Below are 14,830 nucleotides of genomic sequence, written 5' to 3' on the forward strand. Positions count from 1 at the left end.
AATACAGCAGGTAGGTCACTGGTGCAGTGTACCGGTGCTAGCGGGGCATACAGAAAAGGATGCCCCTGGGGGATGCTTCAAAGGAATATGAATGTGTTCATCTTGTCATAAGGTGTTATATCAGTGGATGGAGACCCACAAACAATGAGAAAATATTAAAATTCCATTCTGGGAATCCTGCTATATACTCAAAGAGAGGGGCAAGAATCTCTAGAGTACATGGGCAGTGCCAAATAAAAGCAGACCAGTATGTCAAAGCCTCATTATTAATGCATAAGACTATGAACCTTATTCTTGGAAAATTGAAACTTAGTGGCTAACATAGGTTTTGAGGGAAGATGGAGGGAAGAATAGATGGATCATAGGGCATTTTGAGGGCATTGGAACTGTTCTGTGTGATTTTGCAATGATGGATACAGATGATTGTACATTGTGTGAAAACGTATAAAAGTATGATGCAAAGTGTAAACCATAACATAAACCATTGACCATAGTTTGTAGCAATGCTTCCATTTTTTTTTTCAATTGTAACAGATGAACCCTACTCATGTATGATGTTGCTAATAGGAATAAATATGAGATGGGAAGGGGTGCAGTATATGGGAATCACCTATATATTCTTCAATTTTCTTCTCTCTTTTTTTAGGTACCAGGACCAGGGAGTGAAACCCAGATTTTGTAAGTGGGAAGCCAGTAGTCAACCACTGAGCCACATCAGTTCCTTTGAGTTGTTTTTGTGTGTGTGTGTTTGCTTTTTTCATTTACTTTTTGTTTGTCTTTGTTTTTAGGAGGCATTGGGAATCATACTGGGACCTCCCATGTGGAGAGCAGGCATTCAAACATTTAAGTCACATCTGCTCATTCCCTATATTTTTGATGTGACATTTCTGTAACCTAAAGCTTCTTTGAAGATAAAGTGAAAAAAAATAAGACGTTGGGGGAAGATACAGATGAAATTGTAAGTATACATAAAAAATAACAGATATTAAGGTGATGAAAGTCACAATGCAAAAAACTTTTGACTTTCTTTATGGGGAGGTTTTGAACTGCACAAGTTACAGCTATGGCAGGGGAGGTCTACTGGTGCAGGGTGACAGTGAGGGACAGATGTGTGGGGAGGGGTGCACCTCAGGCATGCCTCTAGGGATTGTGAATGTGTCCATATGGTCATGGGGTGTTATCTCAGTAGATGGAACCCATACAATAACCAACAAAACTTTCAATTCCCATTCTTGGAGCCCTGCTACATTTTCTAATACAGTGGCAAGAATATCAATACATCATCAGAACCTAGCTAAAAGAGGACAGACCAATATGCCAGGCCCTTGAGATTAATGCTGGTAGTTATGAACTTCATTCTTGTAAAACTGAAACTTAGCCTAGTGATATATACTGCCTAAGAGTTACCTTCTGAAAATGTGTATGTTGCTCAAATGTGGCCTCTCTCTAAGCCAAACTCAGCATGGAAGTCTGCTTTCTCCCTAGCATGGGACATTGCTCCCAAGGATGGGCCCCCTTGGCACTGAGGGATTGTTACCAATTGCCAACTAGAGATACATTTGTAAAAAGACTTTGACCAAGAGAGGGAATATTAAATACAAATGAGTGTTTATGGCTAGGATACTTCAATATGAGTCAGGAAGTCATTCCAGAGGAAAGTTTAGGCAGGTCACAGGAGGATCTCTGTGGCTGCCACAGTAAATAATGTCTCAGGCAGGAATGTTCCTGAGGGTTCTAAAGACATCTGGACATTCTAGCCAGGGCAGATATCCCCAGGAAATTGGCAACCCATCAGTGGGCCTTACCTAGGAAACTCTGGACCATGGTTAGTAGCAGTGCTTCAAGATTTATAAGAAATGTCCAACATTAATGAAAGATGTTTTTAATGGGTAAAGTGTGAGGGGGTGGAGGTGGGGTATATGGGAATCCCACCTAATTTTGCTTTAACTTTCATGTAATCTAAAATTTCCTTAAAAGTAAAGGGAAAAAAGACCATGCGTACATATAGGTAAAACCCTTAGAAAACTGTGATACAGTGTCAATTTTATATGAATACTCAATTACTCAATCCAAAAGGATGTGCAAAAACTTAACTGTTCTTACTTGAGACACAGAACCTAGAGGGCTAAAGAAAATGGAGGGTAGGTCAATCAGATTTCAATATACAGTCCTGCATACATTTTAAATTTCTTATTAATGCATTATTTTTGCTGGTATTTTGTATGAAAACCCTACTGTCCCAAATTGTGGAATACAACAATTTCAGTAGGTTTTTGTATCACATCTTTAGCAATCCAGAGAGGCACATTGATGAGGTCCATTTGTGCTTTCTGGAGTCTGAAGCTTCAATGCAGAGTCATGGCTATAGGTAGGCTGGAAATATCTGGGCTAATTTCACCCATGACTGTGCTCAGAAGCTATATTTTGCCTAGAAGCCTCTGTGAGCCTTCCACATATATCTGTTACAGCAGCACCTTACTTCCCAGCACTATATGTGTTTAGTTTCTTAGCACTTCTATAATACATTGCCACAGACTGGGTGGTTTGAGAACACAAACTTAAACCTTCACAGTTCTAGGGACAAAAAGTCCAGCATTAATGTGTCCACAGCACGATACTCTGTGTCTCTCTCTGAAGGTCCTTGCTAGGAGCCATTCCTTGACTCTTCCAGCTTCTGGTGGCTCCAGGTGTCCTGGCTCCTGGCAGCATGACTCTATTCTCTTCCTCATCTCCACCTGGCCTTCTTCTCCAGTGTTGGTCCATCTTCACACAGCCTTCTCCTCTCTGTCTCTTCCCTTCTTGTAAGTGCACAAGTTGTATTATATTGCAGTTCACCCTGATTCAGTAGACTTCATCTTAATCACATTTGCAAACATCTTATTTCCAAAAGTGGTCACACTCACAGGTACCAAGGTTTTCTCCGTGTAATTTGGAGGGACACAATTCAACCACTGATGTTCTGTCATGGTAGGTACATGACAATATGCCTTTGTCAAAATGCACAAAGCTGAGGATTAGGAAGAGCGAGCCTCCAAAACACTGTATCAATACTGTCCCTTCAATTGTTCATACCACAGTGATGAGAGTTATTAACAGGGGAAACTGCTGGCTCTAGACTGGGAGGGTGGCAGGGGAATATGTGGGAATTGTTTGTATTCTCCACAGTTTTTTATGTGAATCTAAAACTTCTCTTAAAAATATATCAGATTTTTAATAATCTCATAGCACTTTTTCAGAAGATAACTCTTCCTACTAATGTTCAGAAATAGACTGACCAAACATTAACTTAAAATACAATCTGCCAGTAAATGTGAACCAACTTTAGTTGTAACTACATTTTTAATTATGTGGTTGTGGCACTACTGACTCATTACTAAAAGCAAAATTTCACATGTGAATTAAGAAAACTATCATGGCTTAACCTTTTTAAAGGTTTTTCTCAATATGGAATACTTAGTATCTACAGTCAACATTACTGATGCAATAAAATAATTGCATTTCTACTGTACTGTCTGTGGAATACTTTCTAAGGAATGTTTGAGGACACTCCCTTTTCTTTGGCCAGATGCTGATTTTGAGGTTCCCAACTGAATGGGATTGTCAGATAGTAGATTTTTTGGACTGGGTAGCAAATTTTCTTTTTTCATGCTTGAGACAAGAACTGGGAAAGGCATTCACAACAGAACTCTCAGGTGACATCTTACCAACAGATGAATGTAGGAAATCATTATTAACTTATTTACAGTTCACACTATGATCCCTTATTTACAGCCTACACAGGTGTCCCACTTGAGTAAAAAGGTGGGTTTCAAAAAAAGTTGTAGTTTGGGGTTCACTTTAGACACCCAAAAGACAGATGTAGGGTACTTTATATAGATGACACAGCATAGGAAGGCAGCAGAGCACAGTGACCAAAAGCACGGGTGCCAAGGTCTGGTCAACTGTGTTCAAATCTCATTCAGAGGCCACCCAAAACAGGGAACATTATGTAAACTCTTTATGTGTCCAGTTTTCCATGCTGTCTTTTGAAGATTTTAGCCAGACCTGCTTATTAGTTTGTATTATGAGACTAAAAATAAGCAAATGTAAGGAAATCCTTAAGAAAAATGCCCAATATATCATAAAAGCCCCAGAAGAGTTCACTTATTAAATGTGGGGAGGAATTTCAAGAAACTTGCTAGTACTTCCCTCCAGAGTGGGTGCCTGATGGTTCCAGGACAAGGGGGATGGACACTGACTTTCAGCCCTCAGTGGGTGATCCTTTACAGCTCATGGAGAACACGTGCTCTGTTCTGAGATCCCACATCAATCCTGTGTGGTCAACAACACTGCTGAGTGAATGATTCTAGTCAGGAAATGTAGTCAGTGCCCCCACTCAGCAGATTCTGGGGTTACAAGTTACCTCCCAGGACCTGTGGAGAAAGGCCTGCCAACTACTTTATTACAGGAGAGAGAGAGTGGTTCAAACCCTCACCCTGCCTTCTGCACAAGTGAGTTCTCTGACCCAAACCGTAACTCAGGTTTCCCCTCATAGAGTTCCTCTGAAGGACCAGGGAACAAAACTTGTGAACATCGTGCCCCAAATACTCCCACTGTCAGCTGCCTCATGTGAGCCTTCCTGGGGGCATGTAATCTCTCCTAGTGATCAGGGGTGTGCTTGATTCCCATCCTGGCTCAGAACCCACCTTTTCACAAAGAACTGCCACATGAGAACTCTGCAAAGAATGTGCTCTCCTTGCACTCAAGTCTGAACAAGCAGTGGCAGAGGAGAGAGTCCCATCCATAGCTATCCCCACCCAGGACTTTCCTCAGCACCTCTAGCCTCCTTTCTTTGGGCCCCAATTGCTCATGTACTAAGGGATGTCCCTTCTTCTCCCTCCCCCAGGCTGCACTCAGTTACCTGCACCCTCTGCTATTATCCCAGAGAAATCCCACCATGAAATCTGGCAAAATCATATGCCCTTTTAGGTAAAGATAGGCAATCCATTAGTGAGAAAGGATAGTGAAGGGAATCACTCCATTTAACTTCAAAATTTGTCTTACTTATACTCTAGCTTCCTAAACCATGGAACCACTAACAAGTCTAATATGTGTTATTATGGTCAACATCTAAAGAAGCTTATTTTGTGATGTAAAACACAATGGAAAAAAATTATTCTATTTTCTCCATACTTACTATTGAAGAGCATACAGGGCAGTGAGAAAATCAGTAGGTAACTTCCTAAAATGAAAATTTTGGATAACCCCCAAGGATTAAAGGAAATATGTATATTGGTTTATAAACTGACATTTGGAAACTCAAGTTCTTATAGCTAGGTTTGGAAAACTAGTTATATGAATGGTACTAACATACCCCAAGTATACTGAGTTATATATACACTTAATGATGAATAGAGGTTGAAAAGGGTGTTAAAAACATCTTTAGTACACCTCATCATATGAAATGCATCCTTTCTGGTCCCTACCAATCCAGATTCACTCCATATTCTGCAATAATTATTTTACTACATCCCTGCTGAGTAAAATAACATTAACACAGACATGGTCTTGAGGAAGAGAGTGAATGGTAAAGAACTTTATAAGAAATGCTAAAGTTTTCTAAAGGGAGACTCATTTTGAGGCAACCAGCTTGATAGATGGATCTAAAATATAAAATAAGGATTAAGAGAAAACTATAAATCACATCTAAAACTCTTTAGGACAAATTGGAGAGGAGAAACTAGAAGAAAAGTGAATCATATTTTGTGGAAAAATTTCCTGCCAATTTTTTGGGGATTGAATTAATCATGTAGGCCAATATGATCATACCTCTTAAGCAGCAATTGAGATTTCCCATCTCTATGTTCTGTGGAAACTAAGCTGGGAGCTTTTCCACCTGCTACCAACTCCAAATCTCTCTGGGCATAGAGTGACAGTTAGGACCATGAGCCTTACGTGCATCATGAGATAACCATGGCAACCGGTCATCACAGAATTTTCAAAGGGAATGTATTCTCCATATTGCAAGGTCCAACTGCTGCTGTGTGGCCATTTTACTTGGCCATCAGCATTGAATGGGTGTTTCTATATCTCACCATCCTTTCCAATATTTTTTATTTTCTGTTTCTTAATAACACCATTATAGTGAGTGTGACATGGTATTTCAGTTTGGTTTTGAGTTGCATGTCCATAATAGCTAATGAAGGTAAGGATCTTTTCATGTGCTTTCTGGTCATTTGTGTATACTCTTTGGAGGCACAAGTCTTTTCCCCATATTTAATTGGGTTTTATTTCATTGTATTGTTGAGTTTTAGGATTTCTTTGTATAGTCTAGGTATTAAACCCTAATTGGATATATAGTTTCCAATTGTTTTCTCCCATGGAATGAGTTGTCTTTTCATTTTCATGATAAAATTATTTTAGGTGAAAAACTTTTTAATTTAGATGAGGTCTTATCAATTTTTCCTTTGTTGCTTGTGCTTTGGGTGTAAAGTCTAAGAAACCATTGCCCAACATGAGGTGCTGAAGATCATTTCCTATGTTTTCTTCTAGAAATCTTATCTTACTATTTCTTTTAGATCTTTATACATTTTCAGTTAATTTTTTTGTATATGAGATGAGATCAGGGTCCTCTGTCATTGTTTTACATTTGGATATCCAGTTCTCTTAGCATCATTTATTGAATAGACTATTTTGAGTGGACTTGGCAGCCTTGTCAAAAATCAATTGGCCAAAATGCAATGGATGTGTCATGATGATGGGAAGGAGTGTTGCTGGGGGGGGAGAGGTAGGGTGGGGGTGGTAGGGTTGAATGGGACCTCATATATATATATTTTTAATGTAATATTATTACAAAGTCAATAATAAATAAATAAAAAAAATCAATTGGCCATAGTTATGAGAGTCTATTTCTGAATAATTTTGAGGGTCCATTCAGTTCAATTGGTCTATGTATCTACTTGTCCCAGGACCATGTTGTTTAGGCCACTGTAGCTTTGTAATATCTTTTAAAGTGAAGAAGTGTGTGTCCTCTGAGTTTGTTTTTCATAATGTTTTTGGCTTTTTGGGACTGTATGTCCTTCCAAATAAATGTGTTGACTTGTCTTTTCCATTTCTACAAAGTTGTTTATTGCAATTTTCATTGGGACTGCATAGCATCGGTAATTCATATATCTTGGTATATTTAACCTTCCAATCCATGAGCAGGGAATATCCTTCCATTCTCTTAAAAATTCTTTTTGTATTCATAATTTTGAAGTTTCCCATGCATAATTCCTTTACATTCTCAGTTAAATTTATTCTGGTAGTTGGAAATGGACTTCTTTTTTTCATTTCTTCCTGAAATTATACATAAATACTACTGATTTGCTCATGTTTATCTCAACAAACAGCACTTTGCTGGAATTGTTAGCTTGAATAACTTTGTTGTACAATGTACAGGACTTTCTATATATAAGATCATGTCATTTGCAAGGAGAAAGTTTTACTTCTTTTCCTAATTGGATGTCTTTAATTTCTTTTTCTTGCTTACTTGGCTCTGCCTACAACATCCAGTACAATGTTGAATTACATCGGTGACATTGGGCATCCTTGTCTCATTCCAGATCTTGGAAAGTTTTCAATCTTTCACCAGTGATATGGTATTTGCAGTGGTGTTTTTCAAGTATGCCCTTTATAATGTTGGTGAAGTTTCCTTTTATTCTTATTTTTCTAAGTGATTTTAGGAAGAAAGGATGCTGGATTTTGTCACATGCCTTTTCTGCATTAATTTAGATGATATTGTTTTTTCCCCCTTCATTTTTGGTTTTTAAACTCTCCAATCTTTGTGATTTCTTTCTGCTTGTGTTGGATTTAGTTTGTGCTGTTGTTTTGTTAGTTCTTCCTGATGTGCAGTTTGGTGTTTGACTTTTGCTCTTTTTTCTTTTGTAGTTTAAGCATTTAGGGCTATAAATTCCCCCCTCAGTACTGCGTTTGCTACATCCTGTAAGTTTTTGTATGTGGTGGTTTTGTTTTCAATCATCTCAGAATGTTTCCTAATTGCTTTCCTGCTTTCACCATTGAGACAGTCCTTAAAAATGCTGCTTTCTCAAAGCTGTTGGGGGAGAGAATCAATGCCCAAAGGATGTTCATGAGCCACCAGAATGGCCCCAATGCTGACACAATTTCCTGACTCTACATTTCAAACCCTAACAATTATGTCATTTCCCTCACATGAACCCCCCCAAAGGTTTAGATGAAGTCCAGACTTGTAGCCCTCTTCCCACAGCATTTTTACATTATCTGTCACCTACTTTGGTGAGCCTCTCTGACAGTCAAGTGACTTCCCTGAGTTACTGGTGGTCTATTTGGCTCCCCAAGCTGGTGCAGAACCCTGGGCATCCCAGACCAACTGCTACATGGCAGCTCCTCAAATGATTAGCTTCACCTTCCACTGAGCAACCCTGGGTGATCAGTTGATGTTCATCAACAGGGATAGTGACCCACTGCACCAGGGCTTTTTGGTTCAATGGATGAAGTCTGGAAGCCCCCAGCTTTTTCCCTGGCTAAGGTCTTCAATCCTGTCTGAGCAGCCTGGATTGAAAATAGGCATAGAGTTCACAAGCACTAATTATGTACCTTCCCTGCAAGTGTTCTTCCTCACCAAACCAGGTCCATTCTGGAAGATATGGGTCTGAGACCTTACAGTCCTTATGAATTTTACTGACCATTACTGATACTATATGCCTTTTTCTTTACTGTTTCACAAGCTGAACTCACTACAGATCTGTGACAGTTAGGCTAATGTGTCAACTCAGCCATGTAATTGTGCCCAGTTGTTTGGTCAAGCAAACACTGAGCTAACTGTAATACAAGAGCATTTATGAACTTTAGTCACCATTGACTCTACTGCAGTGGTAAATCATGGATAGCTGGTTATAATTACATCAGTCAGGGGCATTGCCATCAGCAGTGAGTGATGCTTAACCCAATCAGTTAAATGCCACCCAACATTAAGAAAGCAAAAACCCAATTAAAAGTTATTAACAACCATGATTGTAACATTCTTACATCAATATCAAAATGTACGTGTTAAGGCTAGGGGAGTACAGAAGAGATATACTAAATGTATGCTATGGACCATATTTAGTGGTAATAGTCTGATGATAAATCTCATAATCTGTAACAAATGAATGTTCCACAATGGTGTGGTTGTTGAAGGCTTGTAGAATGGGAATTCTGCATATCAGCATGATTGTTTTGTAAGTTCACAACTTCTTTTATATATATATGGGGGAAGTGATTCTGGCATTGAAAGAGAATTGCCCAGCCCATCTTTGTACAGCCAGTATGTCCCAGAATTTGTCAAGAATCTTCACTGGACTTTCATTGCAGCCCCTGGTTGCAGCCTGCCTGTGGAACCTGGACTTGTGAATCCCCATGGCTGTGTGAGAGATTCTTATAGAATCACATGCTATTGACATAATTTCTTGTTGATTCTATTTCCCTAGAGAACACTGACTTATACAGCTTTGTACAGGGAGTGGTTTTTTTTTTCCAATTTCTACTCAATTTATTCATTTTTTAAAAAGATATTACATTAAAAATATATATATATGAGGTCCCCATTCGCCCCCACCACCCCCACCCCACCACTCCCCCCTCAGTAACACTCTTCCCCATCATCATGTCACATCCATTGCATCTGGTGAGTACATCTCTGGGCATCGCTGCACCCCATGTCCCGTGTTCCACACCATAGCCCACACTTTCCCATGTTCCATCCAGTGGACCATGGGAGGACATACAACATCCAGCAGTTGTCCCTGGGGTACCACCCAGGACAACTCCAAGTCCCAAGAATGCCTGGGAGTGGTTCTTGAGGAACAGAGTCTTTACATGGGGTGTCTGAAGTGGTTTTGGGAGTTTTGCAATAGTCTCTTTAATTGAACTCAAGGGAACTGACAATTCCCTTTCCAATAACAAAGAGGCTGCTAATGGTTTATGGTGTGAGTTAGCAATCGAGATGCACAGATAGCATCACTGGATTCCCCTACTTCCATACTTATAAGAAGCAAGGATCTGGGTGAGAGTGTTCTTAATACCTTAACAGAGTTCTGTGCAGTCAAACAGTGTAATGATGTTGGCTGGCTCCTCCTAGATAGTCTGGATAGTGTTACAAAAGAAAGAGATGAGTTAAAGGCTTCAGATTTGAAACTTAAACTTAAACATGGATGATGCAAAAGTTTCTATGTGTGCTCTGAAAGAAAATCTTGTCTCCTGTGCCACAGGCTTGAAATATCTGAGAACCAAACTCAGACTCTCATTGTATGAGTAATGGAGTTACAAAGGAAACTAAAATCCCAATCCTGCAGTATTTCTTCAAACTGAAGACTTTGATTGGAAAAGAGTGGAATTCAGAGAATTGGGATGGAGATATATGGGATGATGATATTGATGGAGACATTGAAACCCTGAATTCTGCTGCGACTTTATCACATAAGCCTGCCATGGCCTGCCCTGTCCAGATCATACCTTGCCAACCTTGTATCATCCAATATCCAGCCTGCTCCAGGGAGTCTGAAACAACTTCCAGCCCTGAGGTGGGTACCAGCCAAACTGCAGCCTGCCCTGCCCAGTCTCTGGCCTGCCCCAAGGAGTCTGGACCTCCTCCCAGCACTGAGACATGTACCAGCCAAACTCCAGCATGCACTGCCTAGCCTCCAGTCTGCCCTGAGGAAACTACCTTCCAACCCCTGCCTGAAGAGATTAATCCTGTCTCACCAGAAGAAAATGCAAGAGAATGCCCTGAGGTCAGTAGCTTGCAAGGCATTTCTAATCCTTCTCCTTACCCACCCCCACCACCTCTCTTGTATTTGAGACCTATTACTAGACTTAAAATCACAACAAGACCCCAAAGGTGAAATACAAAGTGTGACCCATGAGGAAGTAATGTATACTCAGAAAGAATGGCATGAGTTTTCAACTTATATAGACAGAAATCATGGGAATATGCGTGGGAGTGGATACTAAGGGTATGGGATAATGGTGGAAGAAATATAAAGTTGGATCAGGCTGAATTTATTGATATGGGCCCACTAAGCAGAAATTCTGGATTCCATGCTATAGCTGGATGGGTTAGAAAGGGCTTTAACAGTTTGTTTGGGTGGCTGATTGAAGCATGGGCCAAAAGATGGCCTAGCATGTCTGAGGTTGAGATACCTGATTTATGCTTGTACACAGTAGAAGAAGGAATTCAAAGGCTTAGGGAGATTGTAATGCTAGAATGGATTTACCATTTTAGAGCTGCCCACCCACCCCAGAAATGTCTAGAGGACACACCTTTAATCAGGATTGTAAGGAATAATTTTGTAAGACTTACTCCATCTTCCCTGGAGAGCCCTGTGGTTGTTGTTCTCTGTAGTCCAGATATAACTGTAGGGGGGACTCTGATGGAATTAGAATCCTTAAACATTATGGGGATGATTGGATGTCAGTCTGGTAAAAGTCAAATAGCAGATAATCTCAAAGTCAAGGTGGGCATGGCTACCACCATGAAAGGCAGATTCAAAAAAGCACTCAAAATAGTCTGAGTTGCATAGAATTATGGTATTGGATAATACATAATGGGGGACCTAGCAGTGAAATAAGCAGTCTACTAATTTTCTTCACAATCTTTATAAACAGAAGTGTTCTAGGTTGAGTGAATAAAACCCTAACTCAAATTACAGATGCAGAGAATCACAGCACCTTAATCAATTCCCAGACTTGAGATGGTTTACAGACCCAGAGCCCCTTGAATGAGGAGAAGGCCAAGTCTCCTTGGGGGAAGGATCCCATTAAACTGCCCAAACTTTATACTGTTAATCTTTCTCCCACTTTTCCCCAAGGAGACCTACTTTTACCAGAGTAACTGCATTGGGGAAAAGGAAATGATCAGACATTTCAGTAATTATTAGATACTGGCTCAGAAGTGACATTAATTCCAGGAAACCCAAAATATCACTATGGTCCACAAGTCAGAGTAGGGGCTTATGGAAGTCGGATGATTAATGGAGATCAGGTCTGTCCCACAGTTGGTCCAGTAGGTCCCTGGACTCATTCTGTGGTTATTTCCCCAGTTGCAGGATGCATAATTGGAATAGACATACTCAGTAAGTGACTAGATAAATCCCCACATTGGATCCCTGACTTGTGGAGTGAGGGCCATTATGGTTGGAAAGGCCAAGTGGAAGCCACTAGAACTGCCCCTACCTAGCAAAATAGTAAATCAAAAGCAATGCTGGATTCCCGGATGGATTACAAAAAGTAGTGCCACCATCAAAGATTTGAAGGATGCAGGGGTGATGATTCCCACCACAACCTCATTCAACTGTCCTATTGGCCTGTGCATAAAACAGATGGATCTTGGAGGATGGCAGTAGATTATAGTGAACTTAACCTGATGGTGACCTCAATTGCACCTGCTGTTCCAGATGTGTTACCATTTCTTGTGCAAATCACATCCCCTGGTACCTGGTATGCAGCTGTTGATTTAGCCAATGTGTTTTTTCTCAATTGCTATTAGTAAGAACCACCAGAAACAGTTTGCTTTCAGCTGGCAAGGCCAGCAGTATACCTTCACTGTCCTGTCTCATGAGTTTATGAACTCTATAGCTCTATGTCATAGTATTGTCTGCAGGGATATCAATCATCTCTCCCTCCCTCAGGGCATCACACTGGTCCATTATATTGATGATATCATGTTGATAGGACCTAGTAAGCAAGAAATAGCAAAGGCTCTAGACTTATTAGTAAGGCATTTGCATAAGAGAGAATGGGAGATAAATCCAATTAAAATACAAGGTCCTTCCACCTCAGTGAAATTTCTAGGTGTCCAATGGTGTGGGGCATGTTGAGCTATCCCTTCTAAAGTGAAGGATAAGCTGTTGCATCTGACCTCTCCAATGACCAAAAAGAGGCACAATGCTTAGTTGGTTTCTTTGGATTTTGGATACAACACATTCCTCACTGGGTGTGCTACTCCAGCCCATTTACCAGTGACCAGAAAAGCTGCTAGTTTTGATTGGGTACCAGAACAAGAAGAGGTTCTACTTCAGGTTCAGGCTGCTGTGCAAGCTGCACTCTCACTTGGACCATATATGATCCAGCAGATCCAATGGTGCTGGAAGTTTCAGTGGCAAATAAAGATGCTACCTGGAGCCTTTGGCAGGCCCCTACAGGAGGATCACAATGCAGACTCTTAGGATTTTGGAGCAAAGCCCTGCCATCCTCTGCAGATAACTACTCCCCTTTTGAGAAACAGGTTTTGGCCTGCTACTGGGCTATAGTGGAGACTGAATTCTTAACCATGGGACATCAAGTTACCATGAGACTTGAGTTTCTTATCATGAGCTGGGTATTGTCTGACCCACCAAACCATAAAGTTGGGAGTGCACAGTTGCACTGCATAATAAAGTGGAAGTGGTACATATGAGATAGGACTCGAGCTGGTCCTGAAGTAAGTTACATGAGGAAGTAACCCAAATACCCATGGTCACCACCCCTGCCTTGTTACCTTTTCTTTCCCAGCCCACTGTTTTGGCCTCTAGGGGAGTCCTTACAATCAGTTGATTGAGGAAGAGAAAACTTGGGCCTGGTTTATAGATGGTTCTGCACAACATGCTGGTAGCACCCAAAAGTGGGCAGCTACAACACTGCAGCCCCTTTCTGGGATATCCCTGAAGGACAGTGGTGAGGGAAAATCCTCCCAGTGGGAAGAACTTGGAGTAGTGCACCTGGTTGTTCATTTTGCTTGGAAGAAGAAATGGCCAGAGGTGCATTTGTTCACTGATTCATGGGCTGTTGCCAATGGTTTGGCTGGATGGTCAGGTACTTGGAAGGAACATGATTGGAAAATTGGTGACAAAGAGGTCTGGGGAAGAGGTATGTGGATAGGCCTTTTTGAGTGGGCAAAGACATGAAAATACTTGTGTCCCACATGAATGTTCACCATGGGGTGACTTCAGTAGAGGAAGATTTTAATCAAGTGAATAAGATGACCTGCTCTGTGACTAATGCTGTCTCTTTCCCCAGCCACTCCTGTCATTGCCCAGTGGGCCCATGAACAAAGTGGCCATGAGGTAGGGATGGAGGTTATGCATGGGCTCAGCAATATAGACTTCCCCTTACCAAGGTTGACTTGGCTATAGCCACTGCTGATTGCGCAACCTGCCAGCAACAGAGACCCACACTCAGCCCCTGAAATGGCACCATTTCCTCAAGGTGACCAGCCTTCTACCTGGTTGCAGGATGACCTCATTGGACCACTCCACCATGGAAGGGGCAGTGATTTGTTTTAACTGGAGTAAGACACATACTCTGGATATGGGTTTGCATTTCCTGCATGCAATGCTTCTTCTAAAACTACTATCTGTGGACTAACCAAATGCTTTATATACCTCCATGGCATTCTACACAGCATTGTTTCTGATCAGGGAACCTATTTAACAGCAAATGATGTGTGGGAATGGGCACATGCCCATGGAATTCACTGGCCTTACCATGTTCCCCATCACCCTGAAACAGCTAGATTGATAGAATGGTGGAATGGCCTTTTGAAGACTCAAATACAGTGCCAACCAGGTGGCAATACCTTGCAGGGCTGAGGCAGTGTTCTCCAGGAGGCTGTGTATGCTTTAAATCAGTGTCCACTCTATGGCACTGTTTCTCCCATAACCAGGATCCATGGGTCCAGGAATCAAGGGATGGAAGTGGGAGTGGCACCACTGACTATTACCCCTAGTGACCCACCAGGAAAATTTTTGCTTCCTGTCCCTGCAACCTCAAACTCTGCTGGCCTACAGGTTTTAGTCACAAAAGAAAGAGTGCTGTC

The 14,830-nt window shown here is 41.1% G+C and overlaps 1 long non-coding RNA gene across 1 annotated transcript in view; it reads left to right on the plus strand.

Moving 5' to 3' along the window:
* The first annotated feature begins 544 nt into the window (after window positions 1–544).
* The window catches only part of LOC131277385 (uncharacterized), a 115,952-nt gene continuing 101,666 nt past the window's right edge, over window positions 545–14,830 (plus strand). Inside the window, exons 1-3 of the long non-coding RNA XR_009184564.2 lie at window positions 545–678; window positions 789–958; window positions 10,248–10,769. This is a non-coding gene — a long non-coding RNA (uncharacterized lncRNA). The remainder of the gene's footprint in view (window positions 679–788; window positions 959–10,247; window positions 10,770–14,830) is intronic.

This window comes from Dasypus novemcinctus, assembly GCF_030445035.2.
Source record: "Dasypus novemcinctus isolate mDasNov1 chromosome 11 unlocalized genomic scaffold, mDasNov1.1.hap2 SUPER_11_unloc_3, whole genome shotgun sequence".
Lineage (NCBI taxonomy): Eukaryota > Metazoa > Chordata > Mammalia > Cingulata > Dasypodidae > Dasypus > Dasypus novemcinctus.